The sequence below is a fragment of the Drosophila biarmipes genome, chromosome 2L (assembly GCF_025231255.1).
Source record: "Drosophila biarmipes strain raj3 chromosome 2L, RU_DBia_V1.1, whole genome shotgun sequence".
Taxonomy (NCBI): domain Eukaryota; kingdom Metazoa; phylum Arthropoda; class Insecta; order Diptera; family Drosophilidae; genus Drosophila; species Drosophila biarmipes.
This window is the reverse complement of record NC_066612.1, coordinates 3,709,261-3,727,978: the sequence shown is the minus strand read 5'-3', so window position 1 is coordinate 3,727,978 and position 18,718 is coordinate 3,709,261. Positions and strand designations below refer to the sequence as shown.

General features: G+C 40.3%; 1 protein-coding gene across 1 annotated transcript in view; it reads left to right on the top strand.

Moving 5' to 3' along the window:
• LOC108029131 (protein decapentaplegic) overlaps nucleotides 1–18,718 on the top strand; it is a 35,779-nt gene that overhangs the window by 1,414 nt on the left and 15,647 nt on the right. The window lies entirely within an intron of this gene.

The following is an 18,718-nucleotide window of genomic DNA, read 5'->3' as shown; positions in this document are numbered from 1 at the left end:
TATCATATCATTCAAAATAAGTTGGTAATAACCAATGTAGTACAAACTAAATTTAAAATATATACATTATATATATGGATCATAATAAGCAAAGTAATAAATGGTTTTAAAACCAGGGAACTCAAACTTCGTCACTAGCTGATAGGTCTGTTCCGTCAACTTGATATCACTGCCTTAAGTTTCGACAGACTTCCGCGCTGTCTCCGGGCAAAAGTGAAATTCTATCTCCAGCCACCGGACATTATCTCCGGAGACATGTGCATATCGAGTGCCACTTGCATATTCATGGGGGCCAAGTGATGAACTGAATCAACGGCATTCCACACCGATCACAATTAGCGCCTGACACTGACATTGGCCATGGTAAAACCCTTTGACCATACGCCATAAGCCAGCTAATTTATGACGCCATTTGGCTAATTGAATAATTATATGTGACTGGCTGGGCGTGGCCGCAGTTTGACATGGATCGCGGTTGCATAAGCCATCCCACATGGACTCAGAATCGGAATCGGAATCAGAATCAGAATCAAAATCTAACTATCTATCTAACTCTCTGCCCATAGCGCTTTATGCGATTTGCCTTGCTAATTGGATTGGGGACACTAAATCAGTGTTAAAGTTCACCCCACTAGGCTCAATTAGTTATTAATTGCGATTTGCATTTGCATTTGCGAAGCGCAAAAGCCCGCTGCTGGGCTAGGTGTGAAATTGATAGCTTCAACAAAAAATAAAAACCGATAACAAAACTAAGCGACCGCAGAGGCAGTAGCTACGGCAGCATAGAAAAGATACACAGATACTGTGGTATGGCAACAGCTGACGAAGAGACCATGAAGGTCTACCACTTTCGGAAATTCGACAAAAATGAAATAAAAATCGTGAGCACGCAATGAAGCAGCCAGGTTGAAGTTGGCTTCCACTTCCACTTCCACTACCATCTTCATCACCATCGCCATCACCATCACCATCACCATCAGCATCTTCATCTTGGCCTGGCAAATCACGTTGCTGATAACAACAACTAAGCAATGCGGCAATAATTTGCTGCCCCGGCCCACGGCGCCCCTCTGCTGGCCAAGTTAAGTGGCTACTGGTCATCAGCAAGTAACTGGCTTAGGCCAACATTTTATCAAAAGTGGTGGCATTAGCTACCCTACCTTCCTTCTTCCACAAGCAGATGCGGCCAGCAACAACAGCTTGGCCCGGTCAGCAACAACTTTTGCTATCACGTTTCCATGCAAACAGCGCACAACACACAACACACAGCCACAAAAATATTTTCATTGGTATTCGCTTGTACTTGAATTGCCCCGTGGAAAACCAGGGGGGCAGGAAGGGGCTAAGGAGGCTGCAGCAGGTGGCAACTGGCAACTGCGAGCTGCAACTGCAGTGGCAAACTAATGCCTCAGGTGCTTTTGGCCCGGACTTTGCACCTTCGTCTACCGTTTGGGCCATTCTGATGCCAGATTTCCGCCTGATGTGGCGCCCCAAGGCGGCCGAGAACGATATCCGATATCGCTGGCTGACTTTTCATTATTTTATGGGCTGCACCTTGACGGAAAAACCACTCGGATTGCACAAGAAGTGCGATTCAAGAACCTATTTTAGCGTATTGATGTTTAAAGCGTATTGGCTTTAAATGAGATAGGGCTTAGGTAATAACAGACATTATTATAATTAAACTGCAAGTTAGTAGAGTTTTTATTATGAAGCAGCAGGCAGAAAGTATTAAAAAAGTTTGGCGCTCTTAAATTCATTATTTTATAAAAAGTATATTACCAATTTTTCAAATTAATAAATTCAATTAAATGACCTCAAAATAAGATTGGACTTATTTGATTCAGATATACCTAAGATGATAAATTAAAATAATTTGTTTAAAACATTTTTGGATTTAATAATTTCGAGGGTCTAAGAAATCTTTGTAGAACCGTTTTGGTTCTTTTAAATAAGTGGTAACTTTAAATTGATGTAGCTGGGACAGTTTGTATTTTAAAATTATATATTAGATACCTTAAAAATCCGTTTCCAGCACACTGGCGACATGGACTTTTGTTCAAATCCCGCAAGTCCGCCTCAGTCACCTGCTAAACTTCTATGCTAAACGAAGATGAATGAACTCGACTTCAAGGTGGCCCCACGAAGCGATTTGGCAACGTCTTCGTTCTGTCATATCGAGAACTGATCAATTTTGCTTTTTATTTTACGAATTCTCTCTCGAAAAAATATTGTATAAGGTCATCTTCTTCAGAACCCGGCCATACTGGTTTTATTTTTGGGCACCGCCGAAGATGCTAAACGGTGTAGTTTCGCTCGGCGGGCAACGCGGCGTATACGGTATGCGGTAAGCGGTATGTCGAACTTGAGTTACTTTTCCAATTCACTTTTGCCCCGGCCTTTCTCAGCGCCGCCCCAATGCGATACTCCTAAATATCGGTATCAATTTCGCAGATATATATTTATTGCATATGATTTATCATGTCTGACACTTGGGCCAGACCACTTGTCAAATGGGAAATAGCCACGACAACGACAACGACAACGACAACATGCTGTGATTTTAGATAAATTCATAACTCAGCCCAACTTGTCTTGCCTTCAAAGTTCAAATCACTTGGCACTCTCGCACACATACAGTTCGGATCGCTTGGATCGCTCGGATCGCTTGGATCGTTTGTATTTCATGTTAATTATTTATTTATGAGTTATTTTTGCGCGCGTTCATTACTCGATAAGCCTCAAATGGAGAGACACCATTTACATTTACAGTTATACATCGGGCATATCGTTTGTTTTCATTCTGAATTTCAGTTTTTTCGGATCGCATATGCTCTTGGCATTTCAAAGGAAGCCAGTCAGCTGTTGCCGCTGGCGAATTTCGATTTAACGAACTTGAAATCGCCGTACAAGCTGCTGGCGAAACGATAACAAACAGCCGCCGCAATTGTGTATTTATTATTATTTTCGCATCTTCTCGGTTGTATTTTGTAGTACACTGGCAATGCGACATTAATCAGTGGACTTCGAGGCAGAACTTAGTTTGAAGTACAAACAAATGTGTAGCTGGGAACCTTGTAGTTCCTCAAACATATGTTTTCGCTTTTGAGATGTGGGCCAGCAGGAAGTTCATATAACAGACAGATTGGGGATCGTTGTTTTTGCGGGGACTTACACTTCTATTAAAGAGGAATAATGTGGATAGGCACTGGTTAGGAACCATTTGAGGTTCGTATCGTTTACATTTAGTTTTATAACTTTGTAGTGGGCAATGGAGTCCTGCATATAAATATTTTACAATGGTTATAAATATGAGTAATAAAAAATCTATTCGAATAAAGGTAGAGTTTCAAGTATTCCTCTCTAAGACATCTTAGAAATATTATCATCATTTGAAAGCCTTATCGGGGATTCTCTTTCATGGTGTTCTTTGTTTTTGAAAAATTAAGTAGAGTATTATAAGTGCGACTTAGCAAATCTTACAGATACAATTATTATTATTCTTAAGACATCTTCAATATACAATTATTCAAGTTTAGAAGCCTTTAAAGAAATCGCTTTAATGAATATTAAAGCAGAATAATAATAAACGTGTTTAAAAAATTATTCTTGCGTAGAGTATTATGCGTGCGTTCTAACCCATTCTTTTCCTAGAAATCTTCAAGATACAATTATCACAATTTAGAAACCCAAAGAAATTGGCCTCCACTCGCCTATTTGATTACAGAACTAGTTCTCTCGGTCCACACATGCTTCCATCCACCGTGAGTTTGTTTGTTTTTTGTTTGTTTGATGACATCGTCAGCGTGATCATGATCACCATCGGCGAGAGAGATAGTTATGGGCGGCTTCACAGTTAGCTGGATACGTCAGTTGAAACCACTTTCGGTTGGATTCGAAAAGCTTAAACTAGATTCGAAATCCAGATCTTTGCAACCATTCAATAACAAGATTTACATGTCTTAGTTGCCGACCACAAAAATCCAAGGAAACCTCAGCAGCACCGAACAAACTGTTGCAATGCAAACAAACCATAAGGTGCAACTATTTATGGCTATATTTAAATATGATTTTTACTCGTCTCAGGAAATCTATTTAACTCATTTTGGGTTTTCCTCTTTTATTGCTTTAACATGCAACTATCTTAACAGGGGTATTTTCCAGTTAGTCAGTGTGGAAAGAAAGTCAACATCCTGCGGTGCATTCACACTTTTGCCTCCGGCTCTAAAATGCTCCATTTTCACTGATGCAAATCCCTTATCAGCCCAAGAAAGTGCCAGTGACACAAACACACTCATTCTGGTACAGGGTGGTTGCATAATTAGGATAGATTTCAGTAAGGAGGGTGAGAATATTAGCCCCATTTCGGTAAAAATGTGTAAGAGTTTGTTCTAATAAAATTATAAACATATAGTTTAAGCTATTAACTATTAAATTTATAATTAAATATTATTATTGATATAATGGGTCTAATAATTTTAGGAGAAAAATGTCACTTTTTATGGGTTCAATTGCTTAAAAGAACAAGTGTACCATGATATGTAATTTATGAGTTGATACTAGACCTATTCCTACCTCTTTTGCAAAAATTTTTTTTTTTCAATCCTATTACATATAAATATATTATATTGGGATACTTCTTATTCTCCTTCTACTAACTAATCAGAACTAAAAATATTTTGTAAAAGTAAAATAGTATAAAAGAACGAGTGTACCATGTTATGTATCTTTTGAGGTGATATTATGTAGAATTTGTAGAAATATGTAGAATTATATTATATTTAGGATAAAACAATAGTCAAAAGCCCTGTTTGGTCACCCTGTTTTTGGGGTCTGAGTGGGACACGCGTTCCAGGCGTTCACTCCAGCTCCGCTCTGCTTCTCCGGCTATCACTTCACTTGACTTCACTTTTAAGATTTAAGGCGGCGGTAGCCTCGTCGTCTCCGCCGGTCCGCCCCTGCTCTTGCCCCCTGTCCCCTCTGCTCCCCTTTACCTCGCCGCCCCTGATAAGCGCCCGCTCTCCCCGTCTCTGTCGCTCCCCTCTGGCATCGCTGCAAAAGGTCTTCTTTGTTGTGAGTTGGAAAAGAAGAAAAAATCATCATAACAACGAGCAGAAGAGGATCACCAAGAAGGGGCTGAAAAACAGCACGAGGTTTGCTGAGGCGGCAACGGCGCTTGCTTGTAGCAATTTACAATAACAGCAACAGCTGCACTGGGAGAAAATTTAAAAGAATATATATTTTTAAAATAAACAGAGGTCAATTTCCCAAAAATTATCTGAGAAACCTCTTAAAAAAACTTTGAAGCTGTATCTTTAATAAATTTTAGTCTCGATCTGATTCCTATATGTGATGTAAGAAGCATGGAAAAATAAATATTTCTAATTTTAGGGGTTCCTAAGAGTACTCTTTAGTGTTGGCTCAAGAACATTATTCGAACAGGCCTAATGTTCAATATTTTCGATATTCAAAACAATGGAATATTTATCTATTTTTCGTTCCTGTGTAATCACTTAGACAGGTGGAAATTAAATTATGCAAGTAGGTTTGAAACATTGTAAAAATCATAGTTTGGCTGGAAAATATATTAAAGTATATGTGTGGTACGATAGTACTTTCTTATAACTGTTGTATATTTAACAAATTTTTTTTTTGCAATTAAGTATCCAAAAAATGGATTTAATATGAATATAAATCTATATCCGTTTTTGTTCCTGTGTACCCACTATGCATATAATAAAAGCAACAAAAACAATAACAACAACGGCTAAAACAACAGCAACAATAGCAACAAAAGACAAAAACAAAAAGAAAAACAGCGAGCGTCATCGACGACAACAACGAGCGACGACGACGGCTACTCCACCAACTGGCATGGCAGTGAGACGTTGATTGCCACGGAATGCCGTCAAACAGGTTAAAAATGTAGGTAGAAATTCAATTAAAAATTGGTTATTTATTTATTTTAGCATGCACAGAGATCGCCTCTACATACGTACTATATATATGGCAAGTGGCCGCCCGACTTCCCCTTTCCCCCGCCGATTGTTTCCTACTCCGAGGAAAAGGCAAACTTTCGTGTAATTTAATAAAGCTTTATTTTTGTGGCACCCAAACTCCCGACTGTCAATCACACGGCGTCAAGCGAGCTCGATTTGAAAGCGAAAACCCCGAAAAGCCCAGCAGGTGGTAGGCCATATCTGCAGAGCAGCCTCAGATACTCAGGTGCAACGGATCCCAGCTCCACAAAGACTCAGGTGCAACTTGTTTCAAAGAAATTTGCAATAAAAACTAACGCGCCCGAGAATTTGCATGCAAATCAATCATATGGGAGGGGATTTTTATTAGGTAGTCGACTGCCGGATACCCTATAGAGAAAGGAGAGGCAGAAACACAGTTATAGTACAAATATTTGCTACAATTTTTGAAGTATTTATAAGGATACAACCATGTTTATGTATATTCTATCTTAAATGTAATAATATATCATAATATTACTATAATTAAAGAATGCTGTTTTTTATTTAAAGTAAATAGAAAATGAACATAATAATCAGTATCATATCAGAACTGTAATAAATCGGATAAATGTAATTTTATCCAGGGGTATAAACCTAACCATGGCAGGCCGATCTTGATCCGAATCGAGCCTATCAGTTCGGTCTGGTTGCTAATATGCCAGCAGCCAGTTAAAACCGATAGCCATTGCTTTTAATAATGCAAACCGCAGAAAGTTAATTTTAGCCGGGCTATTTATAAATTGGCAACTTTTGCGGCCCACTAACGATTGATCGAGTCATGTGCGATTTGCCCATATACGTAAGCACAGATATAGTTACGACCCCAAAGCCCGTAACTGGTTGCAGGTATTACGAGAACGATCCCAGGTCCCCCAGATGGGAAAGAGACAGCCTGCGAGGGCGGGAGAAAGGGAGAGGGATAGTGACAGAGACGGAGGCGAGAATCATCTCAAATTTTGTCTGATGGATCGCTTCAATTTGTGACTGTGACGGGCATGATTAAGATACTAATGCGATCGATTTGAGGAGCGCTTCTGCCCAGCTGGAAGCTGCCTGCCACTATCCGCTTTTTTCCGCCCCTCTGACTCTGAGTGATTTTGGCCAAAAATCAAAATTCACACTCAAATTCACCCGAATCGCTTCGGTGTCTCGGTGGGAATTGTCTGACCAAAAAACTTTGCTTCCAGGAAGTTCACCTAGGGGATCCCTCATATCAAACCCACTCCACATTTCTTTCATATATGATGGAAAAGTTTCGCCCACGAAACATTGTGGAAAAGTCTGCGGTTGCTTGGCTGGAGCTTTCTCGCCAAAAAAAAATAAAAACATTCTTACCTGGGGAATTTTCGGTATTTTTATCCAAGTTTGTGAAATAGTAAATTTCAAAGAACCTGCATGACATGCGAAATTCGGGGAATGTTCAAATAGTCTCGGAAAATTGTGAAATTAATCCTGGGAATCATAATTTTCTGGTAAAAATCTTAAGGTATTGGTGTAATCAAAATTGAGATAATACTTCTGTCTTGAAGATTTCAGAATTATTTGCTTCTTAAATTAGGGAACACACATCGGAGCATAACTGTTATAAAGATTGTGTACAATACCATTTCAGAATATCAGAAGAAAATCTTTTTTCAATTAAAAATCCTAAAAATAAAGTAGTTTCCTAAGTTTTTTACCCACAAATTTCGAAAATAAATGACCTATAAATTTATACCCATATCCATCCTCATCTTTGAGTCTAACTGACCCACCTTTGATCCCTCCGCAGCCTTTCAATCAGTTTTATGGACCTCCCTCCCATCTAGTTTGCCCATCAACAAATATGCGCAATAGTTGGCCCAAGGCTCTTCGCGGGTAAACGAACTATGGGAACTGCCATGACCACCAAGTTGGACCTACCAAAAGATTCGCCTTGGAAAATTTCATGCAACTTGCCGTGTGTAAATAATTAAACCATAAAAGTCAATCGAAATTGAGAATGTTCCAATGGAACGGAACGCTTTGAGGGATCCAAAGCGAGCAAAGTGTACTTATTTATGGCATTTATGGGCTGGGGCCGTAAAAACTTATGGATAGCCAAATTCACGGATAAATTAAAATAATTGAAATACTTTGAAAAGTTAATTGCGATGGGCGAGGCGAACTTGTTGATGCTAATGAACAAACATAAATTTCAGTGGGCCAAGAGCAGGCCGGAGATACAGATACAAATGGAGATTGAGATGCTTTATAGCCACATAGATACAAGTGTATATTTTACCGGCCGGCAAGGCGCGCATATGTATGCAATATGTTTTTTCTCTCTTATTGCTTTTTTCTCGCTTTTTTCCCCGGCTGGCCTCGAATTCACTCGCCTTATTTCCATGAACGCATTTTCATTGCGCGGCCACAAATCATAAATGTTTCGTTCTCCCGGCCACAAAATATTTAGACAGATTTTGTTGCCAAAAGCCGTTTACAGGTGGCTGCGGTGGCGCTGATTTGAGGGGATTTTCGCAGGGTACTCTGCGGAGATTCTGCTCTGCAGCATCATCATCCCAGCTGGGCGGCGTGGTCAAGGTTAGGCGGCTACTCCAACTATGCATATCTGTATCCGAATCTGTGGATGTATCTACACGGCAAAAAAACGGATCAAGGAAGCACAATTACCAAGATTCAGTCATTTTTGTTTCAATTATGTTTATCTATCCATTTTGACATTTAAGAAAAATATTTAAAAAAAATAATATTTTAACACTATTTAAAATCGATTAAAATTTTTCTGTGTATTATCATTATGATTAATTTCAAAAACTTTTGATGTTCGTACATAAAATATAATGTAAGAAATTATCGGCCATTCTACAAAATATATTTTATTTCTTAGATACATTTTCTAGCGATATAATTTTTTTAAGGAGTCAGAATAGGTGTTTGAACTCTTAAAATACCTTATATCTAGTTTCTTTTATTCTTACACTCAACTTTTTCATAATATAGTTTTTAAATATACTTCTTTCTCCCCGTGCACATCTGTATCTGCCGGCTGGCGCTGCAGGACATCATCATCATCGGCAGGCGTGCGCTTCTTTTAACGATTTCAACAAAAATATTTCGCTTTCTGCGCTGCTCATTAATTCGTTTCGATTAAAAATTGCTTTTTTCTCTCATTTTTTCCGTGTGATTTCTTTTGCTGCTCATCTGCAGCTTGTTGTGCATAAAAATCACAGCAAGAGATCTCCGCGAAGAGTATCTTTGCCCCGCGGCAGATGTATCTCAGAATCACAATCGGAGTATCTGATTTGGATGTGGATTTGGCATTTTGTCTAGCGGTGGAAAAACAAGTTGCCGTCGATGCGAGTGCCTCTGAAATTTTTATGGGCCGCCTTTTTTCGGGTGGTTTGGCTGGGTGCTTTTGTTTTGGTTTGTTTATGTTTAAAACGTACGCTACGTGCAATTGTTCTGGCAGCCCATTTGTTTATTATAAGGTCTGCGGCAGACTTCCCATGCGTGCCACTTGTTCTCACTTTCGGGGCCTTTGTTTAGTTTGGTTGTGGTCTTGTATTTGGCCACTTAATATACTGAAATACACTCGCCTGTGGCTGCAGCCGCCTTATTTATTTGCCTTTGGCATATTTTTTACTCGCAGGGCTCGCTCTCACGTAATCATTGCAAATATTTCGCACTGATTTGGGAATCCGACTTTGTTGCCTTTTTTTGTATTTTCTATTTTCCGACTCGTCTTTGTTTATTTGCCAGTTTACTCGGCCCGTGTGTGTATTAGCGGGAAATAATAATTGAAAGTGTATTTCCAAGAATAGAATTTCAACAATTTGTAAGTGTTTTAGCCAGTTTTTAGCGAATGCAAAAACGAGGAAGAAATATGGTATGATGTTTTCCATAGCCACTCGATTCGATAGAAGTTTTGGGCGTACGATTAATGGTTTGTTTTCGACTCGAGTTGCACTGATGAATGTGTGGCAAGGTTCCCCAGAAACTGGATCAGTCAACGGAAAATTGTGGGAAGATTTGGCCAGCAAAAAGGAGAACTTAAAAATTAATAGAATAAATATACACATACTTGTGGGCAGATAGAGGTGCTGGGAAAACAAGTGAATTCCTGGGATATGCGGAAATCGGATTTATTTACAAGAATGTGGGTGGGTGTCTGATTTTTCTGCAATTGAAATTTTCACATAAATTTGGCTATAATAAATAAAACGAGGTAAAAGCTATTAAAAACTGCTCAGCAATTTTGTAAAATGTAAATATAAATGTTAAGGAAAATGCTTGAGAAAAGTATGAAATATTTGTGATTGATGTAGATAATAAGAAATATTTCAAAACATTTGAAAAGGCTATATGTGAAGAAATACTTTTTTTAAGTACCACAAAATATTGTAAAAACGATTATGGAGATTCTCACTTTCCTTTTAGGGCCTAATATTATTCCCCCCACCAAAACCAAGGCGCTACAATGCCGTACCGTTAATCTCAATGAACTTAGCCACGTACCTCCACCGAAAGAAAGCCAAATCGAAGCTTGGCCAAGCAACTCGAAGTCGGCCAAATGACTCGACAAATATCACGCATACGCCGCCTGAGATCAATGGGCATTATCGCTGACGCTTTCCACAAACACACCCATCACGGGGAGTATTAAAATCTCATTACCAATGCTAATTAAAGGAGGGAGCCGTCCCAACTTCGATCCGTCAAGTTCAAAATCACTATTTTTCCCTGCACTCTCCCAACAGAGATTTGTGGATGCACCCGGCGAGCGATGTTTGTTATTTTCCAAGTGCCCACACGCTCTTACATAAATTATTAACAGCCGAAGGCAAGTAGGTAAACAAACATTGGGCCAGCTTCTTCGGATTCGGACTCACATTCAGATTCAGATTCGTATTCGTATTCGGATTCTGCAGCTGCAACTGCAAGTGCAACTGCCGCTAAATCGTTGATCATCGCCAACGCTAAAGCTGTCATCGTTTGTGGATTCGTACCTGACGGTTCTCAGATCGAGCAAAGTTCAACAGGCTGTAGCTGAGAGGGAATAGGTGTCCCTGGCATTGCGGGCATCCAAACAAATCCGAATAGCTGCGTAGAAACCATTAGTTATCTCCCAAAAATTCTTAAAAATGTTATTAATGATTTAATCATTTTTTAAACCCCACTCCTTTTCTTTCTCTGCATACTTTCCTCGCCTTTTTTCTGGCCTGCTCGTGTGCATTACCGACTACTTAACAGCAAATCACTAAACATGTTTAAATATTTTAACTTGTTCGGTAGCCTGTTTGTCATTCGCCAGCCACATTTGCCGAGCGGCAATATCCAAACGAATGTCTCTCGGACGTCCCAACGCCTGGACAAAAGAAATGAACTGTTTTAAAGTGCTGCCAGGCGGAGGCCCCGACTTCTGCTGCCACCGGCCGGTTAAGAGATCAGCCCAGCGGAAAACTACAAAACCCAAATTGAAAAATCATCAACCTCGTCAGCTCTGGATCTTCTTTCTTGCTTGGGCCCGGTCAATATTTGACTAAGAAATTTTTCACATTACCAGTGATCAGGGACCGAGGGAGGAGTACTATGGAGTGATCTTGTTGGTGCTCAGTGCTAGGTTTTCGGGGTGTATTAGGCTAGGGCTAAGATAGTGCATATATATTTCACCTCAGAGAAGCTTAAATGACCTTCTAATTAAAGTAATCTGTATGTTAAATAGACCTTATGCCACTGCTACTAATCGCTGGCATATATTACACAATTGATATATACCTATATATATATATTTAAATTTATATAAAATAAATAACTAATAAATACAAGGAAAAGGGTTTAAAGCGTCATTTATGTGTTTGGCAAACATTTCATTTACTGGCAAAAGTTCTCAAAATACTTCTACCAGAGTCAAAGTCAGTTTACTTTACTGCCCATTCCAGGGTACTTAGCCTTCGATCCCGTCCCCTCGAGGTGCTCCTGTGACTCCAGCATGCTGAGTGAAATGTTAGCGGCGCACACAGACACATTGCCTAGGAATTGTTTACATAGCAGTGAAGCCCAGCCTCGAGATCTCGGTCTTCGCTGTAGTCTCCTACTTGGTCGTGGTCGTCCACTGCCACTACCACTGCCCGTTGCCTTTTGGCTTTTTGCCTGCTGCTTGGCCAGCGTTTTGTTTGATGTCGGCCTCGTTAAGAGCCAACGAAGCCAGCGAGCTGGCCGTATACCGTGTACCATGTACAACCTTGTTTGCTCATAGCAGTCGAACAGTTGAACAGTTGACCAGATGAACAGATGAACGTTGTGCGCCGGCCGCTTACTTTGCATTAAGTTATTTTCATTTTCAATAGGCCGTACCCGTGGCCAGGCGCAATCTGTGTGTGAATCCGATTCCGAATCCGAATGGGAGTCCCAAGCCGAATCATCTGCGATTCCTGGCCATTCCACACTGTGCCACTGGAGTGTTTTCCCTTCGACGGCGCTCTCGAGTGCTCTCCAAACTGTTGAACTTCACTTGTTTTCCCCAAGCTATTAAGCCACTTGATCGAGCATACCGATCTCTCCAGCGTTCTGGTCATTTTCGGCACGATGACGCTGCCTTCCAGGAATTATGCAAATTTCAGTGTCGAACGCATCTAGTGCGTTCGCCGTCGGAGTGATGAGCGTGTGATTTATGCCCCTAAATCGCTCTAGCCGCTACTTGTGATTGCATAATTAATGAACTCCGGCCCGGGCGGATGACAAGTAACTATTTTTTGGTGGGAAAATATAATGGCCCTGGTTATCCATCCCTAAAACGTGAAGTTCCCAACACAAATCGCATCCATTTCCCAGGGCCTTGTTTATTTTCGTTCCACTAGCCATCGCTGTCGAACGTCGCTTTTGGCGCTGCCCGCTGGCACAAAGTTGCAAAAATTTGGCCACAAATCAGCAATCGCAATTATCAAAAACGCTTCAAACAGGCTGCGCTACCTGTGCCACCATAAATTACCAATTAAATGAGCTAGTGCGAAGAAAGCACATTTCCAAACTAAATATTGAAACGCAATAAGTTCTCAAAATCACCATTAGACCAGGTGGGGCGAAGCATGGGGACAGTGGTATACCACCATAAACTAAGTTTTTTAGTCTTAGGAAATTCTTTTTATTACTATTAAAAATATATATATATTTAAGATATAAAATATATTAAATTATACATACCATTTGGCTTTTGTTTTCAAATATGAAGTTATATAAAACTACTTCATTATTTACATTGAATGTATCTATAAGTCTTTAAGATGGATTTTAATCAAAGATACATTTTACCAATAAATTAGTAGTCCCATTTCTCATTCTTATAATTTTTTGAGGTCCAAAACTCATTTTCTTAATACCTACAAATCTAAAACTAATAGATTAATAATAATAATAAATTAAAGAACTAAAACCTTTAATATAGATCTTCATCAAAGAGATGTGTAAAACTCCACGAAAGTTATATTTATTATCTTATAGCTGACAAGTTATTATAAGCATTTTTTATTCTTATAATATTTTCTAAGGTCACAATTCAATCCATTTGCTTTAAAAGTATTTTTTTTTAATATTTTCAAATACTTGTGGCTAATACATTTCCATCCCACTGTTTTGCACTTTCCTTGCTGTCTAATAAGGCAAACCTCGACGAAATTAAGTTGAAATCTTGGACCTCTCTGGCTGGGGATCTCTCCATCTCGATCCGGATCTCTTCGGGAAACGCAGGGCGTGGGGTCAAGATGGGTGGGTGGGTGCGATGGGTGGGGATGGGGAGTACGACGGGGCCTTTACGGCAAATTGCGCTGCTCGTTTTTGGCGCGTTTGCGCTTTGCGATTAATGCGCTTGTGTAAATAAACAATAAATATTAAGTGCGCTACACGCCGTGGGCAAAACGACGACGAAGAAAAGGAACAATCTGTTCGGTTCGTCGGCGGGGGGATGGCACACACATACGAGTATCTAGGGATTGTGGCTGCGATGGAACGCTTTGGCGCGCAATTAAATGTAGCACTTTGTGCTGGGCACGATCCGAGAACGGGAAAGATGCCTCCGGAGATGGAGAGCCCCATCCCAGCATCCCACCTGGTGGGTGGCATGCGTGTGCTATCAGGGACACCGTCGCCCCCAAGCCCCACCAGCATATCGATACCCTTCTCAGGGCGCCCTTGGCAACATCAATACAGAATGATTTTTAGGGGTGGTTGGCCCCTTACACATCTTAGGTAATCTTAAGAAATGTTTGTATTGACTTATATTATTCATAATTATAATCAAATAAAAGGGAAGAAGGGGTTTTCGTCTTAAAATTTATAAGATACGTCTGTTGCATCAATACATCACCTTTGATAGGGGAAGATATGAAAACATTATTCGAAGCCAAAACGAAATACGTATATCTTAACCAATTCCATTAAATTTTAATAATCCTTTTTAAACAAATTGGTTTGTTGAACTTAAATAATTTAAACATTTGACTCGATGTTCACCTTTGCAAGATGCGCACGAGCTGCATTAGGCCGCCATGCTCGGTTGGCCATTACCTCCTGATGGATCCCAACAAATCCGGAGCCCCTGCCCTGGATGCACCCCCTTCTTTCGCCCCAGTCCACCCCCTCTTTCGTCTGTCGTCGCATCCAGGCGGAACGCACAAATTGTATTGATTATGCGGCTGCCATGCACTTTTCTTGTAAATCGTATCTTGTATCTGGTCGCGCCGTAAATGTTCGTTTGATTTGCGAAGCAATCTGTTTGTTGTGTAATAAATTAATGCACTTGATTTCAACGCTTGGTCAGTGTCTGCGATTGGGGGGTGGCTGCCTGCCATCGAAGGTGTGGGAAGTTCCAGAATAACTCGGCCGAGCGATCCGTCGCAACAGCTGTTGAACTCTGGGCGGCCAGGCGTGCAGAGGTGATCTTTAAAGTTCAAAGAGCAAGGCCTGTGATGAATAATAGTATCCTTTGGTGGGGGAGATGATATAATAGGTTTGTATATGAATAAAATATTGGTTCGTTAAAGTAGCTTTATATTTTTCAATAGATCATTAAGGAGATTTCATATAAAAGATATACATTGTACTTCCAGTTTTTTGATTAGAATTTTTTTTTTATTTAGTATAGGATAACGAATTATCGTTGTTTTGATAGATGCGCATTTTTTATAATCTCCCCCTACTAATTCCGCCGACCTTGACTTACTCTTCGCCTGAGGTAGCCATAATTCACTTGATCTCTGATGGATGCGTATATATTTTCCCATCGAATGTTTACATCCACATTTAGTTGCAATTCGGACCATAAATTCTGGCGAGTTCTACCCGGAATCAGCCATTAGATAATAGTTTTAATTTGCTTATATAATGCTTATATAAGCGTGCTGGAAAACGGCGTACTCGGTACCGCGAAAAGCGATCAAAGGTCGGGCAGCAAAATACAGACGCTTTTCGCTGGAAGACGCCAACAACGCAGAAAAGCGTGGCGGCAACTTGTTCCCCTTGTTTTGGTACTTAGTGGGTTAATGTATGTGTAACACGTAGGTACGTTCTGTATCTAAATCTGTGCTCGCAGCTGTATCTCTGTGGATTTGGTCTGGCTCCCCCGTGGCCGGAGCGCTTTGCTTTTGATGTTGATTAATTGCAAAAGCTGTTGATTGATTTTTATTGCAAATATTGATAAAAAGTTCTGTATTAATTAACGTGAAAAACACGCGTTTCGTGTTAATTGGAAAATGGTTATTGAAACTAAACAGAACCCAGAGCCAAGTGAGCGTACAAGCTACGCAAACAAACAGAGCAGCAGCAGCAACAAACAAACAAACAGACCGTGAGATACAAGATACAAGTTGCAGTTTGTAGAACGTACAAATTAACGCAGCCAAAAACCCAACTAGAAAACTGAAAAACTGAAAAAATGAAAAGTTTCGACACGAGAACAACGAGAGTATCGAGAGTATCTACAGGCAGTGCCCCTGTATTTGTGGTATATGTACCAGCCAACATTTGATTTATGCTCAACTTTGATATTTACCGCCTAATAAACAAAAATTAACGCAAACGCAGCTAGCCGCATTATAGATGTATCCATGTATAGGACTCGAAACCCCTATCTCTATCTGTATCTGTATCTATTTGTGATTTTCGCTTTGATTTGTACTTGACATGCGTGCGTCTGTCAGAGGGGCAATTAAACAACATCACCGGAGTGCCAGTTGGGATTGGGTTTTGGGCTCGGAATAGCCAGACGCCATCGCCATCTCCATCTCCATCGTTGAAAGGGCAAGCGCTAATATTTGGTATTTGTTTTTGGGAACCGGCAGCCGAAATCAAAATCCCAGAGCTGCGCCGGGCCACCTACGTGGCTGGAAAACCGGTGAAAGCCGCAGCCGGCGAGCTGTGAATGAGTTCCGAAAGGAGTTCATACTTGTCATTAGGCACCCTCCCGAGTAGTCAAGTTGGCTTATGCTAATTAGTCATCTGGAGTGGCCAAAGGGCACATCACTCGTCACTGAAAGGCGGTGCTCCTTGAAGTCCTCTTTTCTTGGGCTGCACTTTAAAAAGGTGAATACAACCCTAACAGGAAAATTGTCACAAGTTAAATGAGAATTTTCTACTTATTTTATTATTAAATTAAAATAAGTAAAAAATCTTTTTTATAGAATTATGAAAATCTTTTAGGAAATATTTTTAAAAGCGTATCTAATGTAGTATACCTTTGTTGAAATAAATAGAAATGTAGTTATTTATTAAAAATGTTGATCAAATTTACATAAATATCAATTTAAATCAAATATAATATGATAACTTTTAAAGCGTTTTAATTCCCACTTGCATTGTTTTCTAGTTAGGAGTTAGTAGTTTTTTAAAATTATTTAATATGTAGATATTTTTGCCAGGCAAGCCACATTTTCAAATCAAGGTCAATATTTGTGTAAATAAGAATTAGATATTCTTGTTCTGAGGCAGTAAGTAAATACAAAATATTTAGAAAAATTCTTTTGAGTGTGGTAGAACCAGGAGACGCCTGGCAGTCTCTCCCTCTCTCAAAGGAGCAGTCATAAATCAACAAGGACCCGGCAGCAACATTGCGGATTGCAACATTGCGAGATTGCAGCATTTCAACAACGCTGCACCGCATTGCTGCTGGCCAGACAATTGGCATGGCTAAATGCGAATGGCAACTCATAAATTTATTAATTTTTAATTAAACTTACAGCGATTTGTAATTCCAACATGGTACCACCATTTATGGCCCAGACTGCTGATGGACTGTGGCCGGCCAACTGGTCGAGTTGGCCAACTGAATGAATCTGCCTCGCTGCAGCCTGGCCGAGGAGCCGGGGGAGCCAGTGCTGCCGATGTCAGCCCGGAAACAACTCATTATCCTAATTAAAACGTGCGCCATGCGCGCCCGTTGCCATATATGAGCAATGCACGCGATCTGGCAATCGAGGCGAGTCCGAGTCTGCGGCTGCATGCGAAATTAGAAGATTGCCCAGATCCGAGATTCGAGATGGCACGTCCGATAAGATCGCCTATCAGATGGTCGCCGGAGAGCCCTGATTTATCGCTCTGCCAGTTGTAAGTGTAAATATTGCAGGGCTAAGGGAGGGATGGGAAGGGGGTTTAGTTCCCGAAGGATTGTAAACCTTTGTTTTGGGGATATAAACTGATTTCCTTTAGATTTTTTTACTTTGAGGCTCATATTTATGCCTTATCTAAAAGTTATTAATGTACTGATCGTATTGTATTAAGAACTGACTGTAAAATATTGTTACAATACCATTCCCTTACTTTAGAAATTTCGAAAAAACCTTGTATATACTGATTTACTAGGAAGCAAAATGGGTATATCGTTTATCTTTTAGGATCTTTAGGGTAAAATTTTCGTTTTAAGTTAGACGTATTTGCAGAGTTTGGTTATAATAATACTTATACTGGTCTTAATAATACTTACAAGGACTAATACTTAACAGGTGTTTTATTTTATTAAAATTTTTAACCATACAGGTGTCTTTCATAGGATTTGCTTTTTAGGGGAATTTCAATATTTCATTTAAGGAGTATTACCTTTTATTTAATTTATTTAGTGTTTTTTTTTTTTTTTGGTTGTACTGATAGGTTTTCGTTTTTATCCTCGATCCCAACTATTATCGAAAGCCCTCACGCTGCCATCCCCAATCTCCAAGCTGATGACGAGCGCCTGTCTCCATTCATACGCACTGTGGACAGCCAGTCAGCCAGTTGGTCAGAGCCATTCACCAGACGAGACTAGAGCGGATCGGAGGAGAATAGCTTGTCCTGCCCAAAACGGGATGGCCATAGGACGGGGATGGGTCTCGGACTCGGATGGGGGCGAGGCGCAGGCGCATTTACAAGATGCCAGCTGGCAATGGCAACATTTCGCAGCAATTGGCCGGCAACATTGCGGCTGCTCGACATGTTGCTGCCCCATGTTGCATACTGATCGATGCGGCTCCTTTGGCCGCTCCTGACATGAATGGCTTTAACCATTTTTGGGCCTACAGTTAAGTGCTGCGCCGGGCCGCACATCTGTGCCCCGCCGATTGCATTGGTAATGAGTGAGCGCGGCGCGGATTCCCTATGAATGAAGCTCGTAAACGGCGAGTGTATAAATTGTCCGCACAACAGAGAGTTTATAAATTATTTTCAATGTCAAACATAAGCCTTATAAATAAACAAGT